The sequence below is a fragment of the Suncus etruscus genome, chromosome 19 (genome assembly GCF_024139225.1).
Source record: "Suncus etruscus isolate mSunEtr1 chromosome 19, mSunEtr1.pri.cur, whole genome shotgun sequence".
NCBI classification, from domain to species: domain Eukaryota; kingdom Metazoa; phylum Chordata; class Mammalia; order Eulipotyphla; family Soricidae; genus Suncus; species Suncus etruscus.
In genome coordinates this window covers 17,503,475-17,512,883 of record NC_064866.1, presented here as the reverse complement: position 1 = coordinate 17,512,883, position 9,409 = coordinate 17,503,475, and the positions used below count along the sequence as shown (strand labels likewise).

At 40.4% G+C, this 9,409-nt stretch overlaps 1 long non-coding RNA gene across 1 annotated transcript in view; it reads right to left on the bottom strand.

Moving 5' to 3' along the window:
* Positions 1–333: 333 nt before the first annotated feature.
* Positions 334–9,409, bottom strand: part of LOC125997426 (uncharacterized) — a 66,230-nt gene continuing 57,154 nt past the window's right edge. Inside the window, exon 2 of the long non-coding RNA XR_007491657.1 lies at positions 334–440. This is a non-coding gene — a long non-coding RNA (uncharacterized LOC125997426). The remainder of the gene's footprint in view (positions 441–9,409) is intronic.

Sequence of the window (9,409 nt, the reverse complement as noted above, 5' to 3'; positions counted from 1 at the left end):
GATTATCACAGTACAGTCTTTTGGCCTATTTTAAAAATAAATAAGCCAATAAAAAAATAAGCAAAGTATTTCCTATTATGTTGAAAAATAGCAATTATAATTAATAACATCATTAGTAAATTAGGAAACTGGATGGATATTAGACAATAGTCACATATCTTAACTTATTATTGCGTTTATTCTTAGAAATGTTAGACATTTAAGATATAATTGGAATTATTATCCCTTCCATTATCTATATAAAAAAGACCAATAAAATCAAATGTACTATATAAAGGAAACACAGTCTTATGAAAGATTCATGATTAATAATAGAATTTCTTTTTATAATAATTTTTATTTTGACCAAAGTGGTTTACATATCTTTCACAGTAATATTTTAAGTACATATTGATATTGAATCAGGGGAATTCCCACCACCAAAGTTGTCCTCCCACCACCTCCAATTTTTGCATGTAAAGCAAGCTCTTGTTGACAATAATATTTTAGGTACATGTTAACTTAATATCAGGGGGATTCCCATCACCGAATTCTTTTCCCTAAACCTCCATTCCCATTTTACCTCCCTTATCTTCCTCCCTCAACCCCAGGGCTACAAGAATACATGGTCTCTGTTAACAATAAAATTTCAACCCATGTTTTAGGCTTAACACATTACCCTACCACACCCACGACTGAGGAGAGGAGCTCTGTTTTTTAAAATCCCTTCTCAAAACCCTCTCCTTAATCCCCGTACCCCATTCCCTTGCTCTCTATTGAGCAGATTTATTTCTTCTGGTAGGACTTCAAGGCTTGTTTTCACATATTTTGACAATATTTTTGATTATTTTATTTATATTCCACATATGTGTTAGAAGCATCATCTGGTATTTGACCTTCTTATATGATACTTTTCTTTAAGAAACCTTCCAGCTCCTTGCAATTTGCAGAAAAATGCAAAGGTTAATATGTTCTTACAACTTTATAGTCTTTCATTGTAAAAACAAAGCTCAAAGAAAGCTTAATGTATTAAAAATATATTATCTAAAATATTAATATTAGTTTATTGAGTTAATGCTTCATTATAGGGCTACAGGCTTCATGTATGCATCATTAAAATCAGCATTACTCATCAAATAAGTTCACATTAAAAGATCAAGTGTGGCCTTTTTCCTGCTGAGCCAGTCTACAGACACCAAGGACAATAATCTCTCCAGGACCCACACCCGGACCCACACCCAGTAAGATGTCCCTACCCAATGAATGTGCGGCCCATTCCTGCCATGTGATTGGGCACCCAGAGACTTAAAAGGGACAGCGGCCATGCTCTCTGCCTTTTTCCTGCTGAGCCAGCCTACAGACACAAGGACCATAATCTCTCCAGGACCCACACCTGGACCCACACTCACTCGCCTACAGACACCAAGGAACATAATCTCTCCAGGACCCACACCTGGATCCACACCTGGGCCCACACCCACCTACAGACACCAAGGACCATAATCTCTCCAGGACCCACCCAATGAATGTGCGGCCCATTCCTGCCATGTGATTGGGCACCCAGAGACTTAAAAGGGACAGCGGCCATGCTCTCTGCCTTTTTCCTGCTGAGCCAGCCTACAGACACAAGGACCATAATCTCTCCAGGACCCACACCTGGACCCACACTCACCTACAGACACCAAGGAACATAATCTCTCCAGGACCCACACCTGGATCCACACCTGGGCCCACACCCACCTACAGACACCAAGGACCATAATCTCTCCAGGACCCACACCCGGTAAAATGTCCCCACCCAACGAATGTGGGGCCGATTCCTGCCATGTGATAGGGCACCCAGAGACTTAAAAGGGATGGCAGCCATGCTCCCTGCCTTTTTCCTGCTGAGCCAGCCTATAGACACCAAGGACCATAATCTCTCCAGGACCCACACCCAGAACCACACCCAGTAAGATGTCCCTACACAACAAGTGTGGGGCCGATTCCTGCCATGTTATTGGGCACCCAGACTTAAAAGTGATGGCGGCCATGTTCTCTGCCTTTTTCCTGCTGAGCCAGCCTACAGACACAAGGACCATAATCTCTCCAGGACCCACACCCAGATCCACACCCGGACCCATACCCACCTACAGACACTAAGGACCATAATCTCTCCAGGACCCACATCCGCCTACAGACACCAAGGACCATAATCTCTCCAGGACCCACACCCACCTACAGACACCAAGGACCATAATCTCTCCAGGACCCACACCTGGACCCACACCAGTAAGATGAACCCACCCAACGAATGTGGGGCCGATTCCTGCCGTGTGATTGGGCACCCAGAGACTTAAAAGGGACAGCGGCCATGATCCCTGCCTTTTTTCTGCTGAGCCAGCCTACAGACACCAAGGACCATAATCTCTCCAGGAACCACACCGAGAAGCATGGCTGTGGAGTAGCTGCGCTTATCTCTTAACCCCTGAATTCCATTTCTACACATTGTAAGAAGCAATCTACAGCCTTACCAATGGAGAAATTTTGCAGAACACCCCCATGTTTAAAGAAATCAAGATGGCTGCTCTGATAATCTAAAAAGTAGGTAACAGCTAGGTATCTGCTCAAATAAGAAGTTTAGAGTAAAATAATGGAAGATGTACAGGGAGCTCAAAAAAAGTATCGATAGACTTGACTGGAGCACAATTAAGCATCAAGAGGAGTTGACAACTGAAATTAGAAATTTTCACACTGAAATAACAGGTCTGAAAAAATGAGCTTATGCAACTCTTGCCAGGTATGGGGTTTAGGGAGACCCCATGCCAGAGGCTTTCTCCCTATCCTGTGGTGTGCTGGGAGGCTTGGCAGGCCCCACAGCCATCCCCCTCTTTCTCTCCTGGAATCCAGGCCCTCCCTGGTGCCGGCTCAGATGGCCAAAGTGGGTTTAGGTGGATTCTTAGGGGCCCTCAGGCTACCTCCTCCCTCCATACTCCAGTGGGGAGGTGCAGGGGAGTGGGTTGAGCAGATATCTGGCTTCCAGTTTCCTCTTTGATTCTGGAGACCAGCTCTTGCCAGGTATGGTGTTTGGAGAGGCCCCATGCCAGAGGTCATCTCCCTAGCCTGGGGAGTTCTGGGAGGCTTGGCAGGCCCCCAGCCATCCTTGTCTTTTCCCCCTGACTCCAGCCCTTCCCTGGGTGCCAGCTCAGATGGCCAGAAGTGGTTCAGGTGGACTCTTAGGGGTCCTCAGGCTTCCCCCTCCTTCCATACTCCAGGGGGTGGTGCATGGGGAGTAGATCAGGCAGATATCTGGCTTCCAGTTTTCTCTTTGATTCTGGAGACCAGCTCTTGCCAGGTATGGTTTTGGAGAGGCAGCATGCCAGAGGTCCTCTCTCTAGCCTGGGGAATGCTGGGAGGCTTGGCAGGCCCCCAGCTGTCCTTGCCTTTTCTCCCTGACTCCAGGCCGTCCCTGGGTGCCAGCTCAGATGGCCAGAAGTGGGTTCAGGTGGACTCTTAGTGGTCCTCAGGTTCCCCCCCCTCCCTCCGTACTCCAGGGGGAGGTGTATGGGGAGTAGGTTGGGCAGATATCTGGCTTCTGGTTTCCTCTTTGATTCTAGAGGCCAGTTCTTGCCAGATATGGGGATTGGGGAGGCCCCAAGCCAGAAGGCCCTCTCCCTAGCCTGGGGAGTGCTGGGAGGCTTGGCAGGCCCCACAGCCATTCCCCTCTTTCTCTCCTGGAATCCAGGCCCTCCCTGGTGCCGGCTCAGATGGCCAAAGTGGGTTTAGGTGGATTCTTAGGGGACCTCAGGCTTCCCCCCTACCTTCATACTCCAGTGGGAAGGTGCATGGGGAGTAGGTTGGGCAGATATCTGGCTTCTGGTTTCCTCTTTGAATCTGGAGGCCAGCTCTTGCCAGGTATGGGGTTTGGAGAGGCCCCATGCCGGAGGCCCTCTCCCTAGCCTGAGGAGTGCTGGGAGGCTTGGCAGGGCCCCAGCCATCCTTGTCTTTTTCCCATGACACCAGGCCTTCCCTGGGTGCCAGCTCAGATGGCCAGAAGTGGGTTCAGGTGGACTCTTAGGGGTCCTCAGGCTTCCCCCCTCCCTCCGTGCTCCAGGGGGGAGGTTCATGGGGAGAAATTTGGGCAGATATCTGGCTTCCGATTTTCTTTGATTCTGGAGGTCAGCTCTTGCCAGGTATGGAGTTTGGGGAGGTCCCATGCCGGAGGCCTTCTCCCTAGACTGGGGAGACCTGGGAGGCTTGGCAGGCCCCCAGCCGTCCTTGTCTTTTTCCCCTGGACTCCAGCCCCCACTGGGTGCTGGCTCAGATGACCAGAAATGGGTTCAGGTGGATTCTTAGGGGTCCTCAGGCTTCCCTCCTCCTTCCGTACTCCAGGGGGAGGTGCATAAGGAGAAGGGGGGGGCAGATAGTTGGCTTCTGGTTTCCCCTTTGATTTTGAAGGCCAGCTCTTCTCAGGTATGGGGTTTGGGAGTCCCCATGCCAGAGGCCTCCTTCCTAGCCTGGGGAGAGTTGGGATGCTTGGCAGGCCCCCTTCCATCCCTCTCTTTTTCCCCTAGACTCCAGGCCTTCCCTGGGCGCCAGTCCAGGTGGGCTCTATAGGGGTCATCAGGCTTTCCCCCTACCTCTCTCTTCAGTAATGAGAATGTGCTTTGGGATGAGGGCAGGTCATTCTAGCACTGATTTATGTTGGGACAATCACTGGAAATTTTTTCTCCTTGGTTTCCTATTGGTAGTATTGTATGCATATAGTTTATATATGCATAATATCCATCTTGTATTGTGACCTTGATACTGCCCTTACAAAGCTCATTTCTAATATTTTACTGCCTCAGTTCCAATGCTTATTTCCCCCCATCTTCCCATGTACGTGCAGCTTATGACATAAAGCTCACCACATAGAGTGATGAGTGCAGTTAGGGAAATAACTACACTGAAAACTATCATAACAATGTGAATGAATGAGGGAAGTAGAAAGCCTATCTCGAGTACAGGTTTGGGGGGGTGGAGAGGAGGGAGATCTGGGAAATTGGTGGTGGAAACTTTGCACTGGTGAAGAGGGGTGTTCTTTACATGACTGTTATCATACAACTACAATCATATTTGTAATCATGGTTTTTAAATAAAGATAATTTAAAAAAGACCAAGTGTATATTTTACAATTTCCCTGCACTTTCCTATAATGTTTTTGACTTCCTTTCTAGGAACACTATCTTCAGGTCAAGCAATGTCCTTTCATTTATAGAGTTAATCTATTTCCTTTGTATTCCCTGTATAAATGCAATAATATAATATTTAGTATTCTCCATATGACCTATTTTAATAAGCAGATTCATTTTTATTCATCAAGCCCATCATTGTATTGTGAATGGCCATATTTAATCTTTTTCATGGCTGACTATTAGTCTACTGTGTATATTGAACACATTTTCTTTCTTTGTAATTCTAATGAACAAGTTATTTCTGGTTTTTGGCTGTTATAAATAAGATTGCAATAAATATTTATCTCTTGAAATAATGTTTCCTTGTTTTTAAAGTAAATATTTATAAGTGAGATAAATAGATCATATGAAATACCTATTTTTATGTAATCTTAATACTGTCATTCAATATTAATGCACTAATTTACCTTCCCACCAACTACTAATTTACCTTCCCACCAACTGTATACATGGATTGCTTTCTTTTTGGATTACATCCCTTTTAACACTTGTCTCTTGATTTTTGGAAAACAGCCATTCTCACAGGTGTGAGGTGATACCTTATTGTTTTGATTTACATTTATATAAGGCATTATGTTCACTTTCTTACATGCATTCTAACTTGAGTTATTGGAGAAAATTTGTAATTAGATATTTTTCTCATTTTTACTATTTTTAGTTATTAAATTTTGAGAGCTTAATATATTAACTCCTTGTTGTATATCTTCCATTTAGCAAATGATATGAATTTCATTTTGATGCAAGCTTATTTTGTTGTATTGAAGCTTTCTACTTTGGTGCAATACTGTATTTTACTTCTTTTGTTTTCCTTAGTATTCGGATTCATCTCCTATACATATTTTTAAGGCTTATGTCAAAGAGTTCATTGTCTATGTATTTTAGGCTTATATCTGAGTCTTTAATCTATCTTGTTAGTTTTGTGAATGAAATTAGTGACTAGTTTATATTTTTTCCTTTGGGGGGGTGGCAGACCCAGCAATGCTCAGAGATTACTCTTGTTTTATTACTTTTAAATAATTTTTATTAAAGTGAAGTGAATTACTAACTTTCAAAGTAATATTTAAGATACATAGTGACAATGAATAAGGACCATTTCCAACAACAATGTTGTCCTCCCTCCACCCTGTTCCCTGCAAGCATCCCTTATCTCCCTCATTGCTCCCCCTGGAGTGCTAGTGTATAGTTTATTATTTTTAATATTTCTGTTAAGTTTACTTAACATTATTTTTTTTGCTTGTTTGTTTTGGGGCAATACCCAGAGGCAGCGTTCAGGGTTACTCCTGGCTCTGTGTTCAGAAATCGCTTCTGGCAGGTTTGAGGGATCATATGGGATGTCAGAAATCGAACCCGGGTCCATTCTGCGTCAGCTGCATACAAGGTAAACACTCTACTGCTGTGTTATCGCTCTGGTCTCCTCAATATTAATTATTAAAGAAGTTTTCCTTGTCCAATGAGAATTTCTTGGTTCCTTTTCTAAATTAGTTTTCATATATGTGTGTTCTTTTTTATTATTAATATATTTATTTAAACACCATGATTACAAACATGTTTGTAGTTGGATTTCAGTCATACAAAAGTACTCCCCCATTCATCAGGCAACCTTCCCAGCAACAATGTCTCCCATATTCCTCCTCTACCACTCCCTAGCTGTCTTCTATACAGACATTGTATTTTTTCATTCATTACTATTACGGTGGCAGTTGTAGTTATTTCTTTAACTGCACTCACCACTCTTTGTGGTAAGCTTCATAGCATAGGCTGGTCCTTTCAAACTTCATCTCTATTGTCTCTGAGAATTATTGCAATACTCTCTTTTATTTTTCTTAAATCCCACAGTTGAGTGAGAGTATTCTGTGTCTGTCTCTCTCTCTCTGACTCATTTCACTCAGCATAATAGTTTCCATTCTCATCCATGTATAGGAAAATTTCATGACTTCATTTTTCTGACAGCTGCATAGTATTCCATGTGTTTATGTACCACAGTGATTTTTAGCCACTCATTTGTTGTCAAGCATCTGGGTTGTTTCCAGATTCTGGCTATTGTAAATAGAGCTGAAATAAACGCAGGCATCCAGAGGGCATTTTTGTATTGTGTTTTTGTGTTTCTGAGGTATATCCCTAAGAGTGGTATAGCTGGATCATATGGGAGATCAATGTCCAATTTTTTGAGGAATCTCCAAAAAGGCTGGACTAGACAGCATTCTCCCATTGACTTTTAATTTTTTTGCTGACATCTCTTTCTATTTTTATTTAAAACCATACTGTTTTCTGTTTTAATGAGCATAATATGGTTTGATATTGAAACATGTGATCCTTTTATTTGTGTTGAGAGTCTCTTTTTCACTCTAGGATATGAGTAGTCCTTTTAATCTAACTAACTAGATATATTTAATTCTCAAAAAACAAAAAAAACAAAAAAACCTTGGAAAGTTGGAAAAGCCAATATATCAAGCTATCAAAAACTTTGACTTTACAAAATAAACAAAGACATCAATAAAGGCATTGATAATAATTATAATGATAATAAAATAAAACAAGTAAATCTTCTTTATTAAAAAGGCAACATAAAACATTGTTTGTTTATTTTTGTTTTATATATGATTGCAAAGAATAATAAAGAGGAAACAATCTTGGAGCCTGTATATAATATATAATACATGGTTCCTTAATATTATGTGGCTAAATATATAAAATGTCTAAAATATGAATATACTTATAAGCATTTCAGTATTTTTATTTTTATGCCTTATATGTATAACACATTGATTTTCTGACACATGGATTAGATGTGGCTCATAGCTGTGCTAAGCATGCTAAGCATTGAACTGTGTTCCCCATTAAAAGAATATATTCATAGTCATATATTTACGTGTTCCATCTCTCGAGCTCACAAAATATACTTATATAATATATATACTATCTCATCTGGAGAGATATTACATTACATAAGACACTTGCCTTTAATTTGGCTAAACCAACTTTTATTCCTGGCAATACATACAGTCCATCCAGAGCCTTATTAGGAGCAATCTCTGATTGGGTGTGGCTCTCAAACAAAAGACAGGCAATAGATTATTTATACATGTAAATATATTCATAATATATTTTTGTGAGATGTTTATAGCAATTATATAACTCTTACATCCTAAATCTGGTAGTTGTTTTGTTTTATTTTATTTTATTATTTTATTTGTTTTTTGAACCAGACTTGGTGGTTCTCAGGGGTTACTCCTGGCTCGGGGACCATATGGGATGCTGGGCATTGAACCTACATCCCTCCTGGGTCAGTCATGTGCAAGGAAAATGCCCTACAGCTATGCTACCACTTTGGCCCCTTGATAAAGTTTATATTCAATTAACATATTTAATTTTTAACCCACAGAATTATCAGTACCATAAATTTAAAACTACATAAATATTTTACTTTCTTTTATTTAATGAAGACTTCCTTTACCACATATAAGTTAATAAAGAAATCATAATTATAGTCCTAATTCAAATGTTTTGTAGATGTATATAGTAATTGCGTTAACAGAAAAGACAATTAATGAACAAACACAAATTTTAATATGATGATATAGTCAACTTTTTTAAATAATAGAATTTAAGATAAAATCAATTAGCCACTCTATTAATAGACTATTGTAGTGACATTCTAAAATGTTTGCTATTTCAGAAACCAATTTTGAGAATAAATATTTTTGAAATGCAATGGTTTATCATATGCATTAATTTGATGTATGCATAGCATAGTCATAGGAGAAAAAGAAAAAAATATCTGTCTGAGTTTAAGAATAATTTCAATTTATCAGTAACTTCCACATAAGTCATTTTTCTATAATACATTTCAACCAAAGAATTTAGTTGGATTGCTTCTACTAATGGCTCTTCAGTTTATGCCTTTTGAAACAACTCATAGAAGAGGAAAGAAAAGGAACATTTTCAATCTATTCAATACTATACTTCCTTTCCCAGCCTTACACTAACCTTCATTGTAAGTAGATATTAAAAGAGGCTCTAAATGGTCTTTGCTAAAGTGCTGACTCTATGTATAAATATACTCATAAAAACAACTCAGAAAAAGTCTAAAACAAAGTAGGAAAAAGTTCTTAAGAAGAAAACTGTGACCTATAGTGTATATCAGTTGAAGGCTTAGATACATATAAAAAATGTTTTCTCTATTTTAGAATTTCATCCCAGTCCTGGAACCAGGC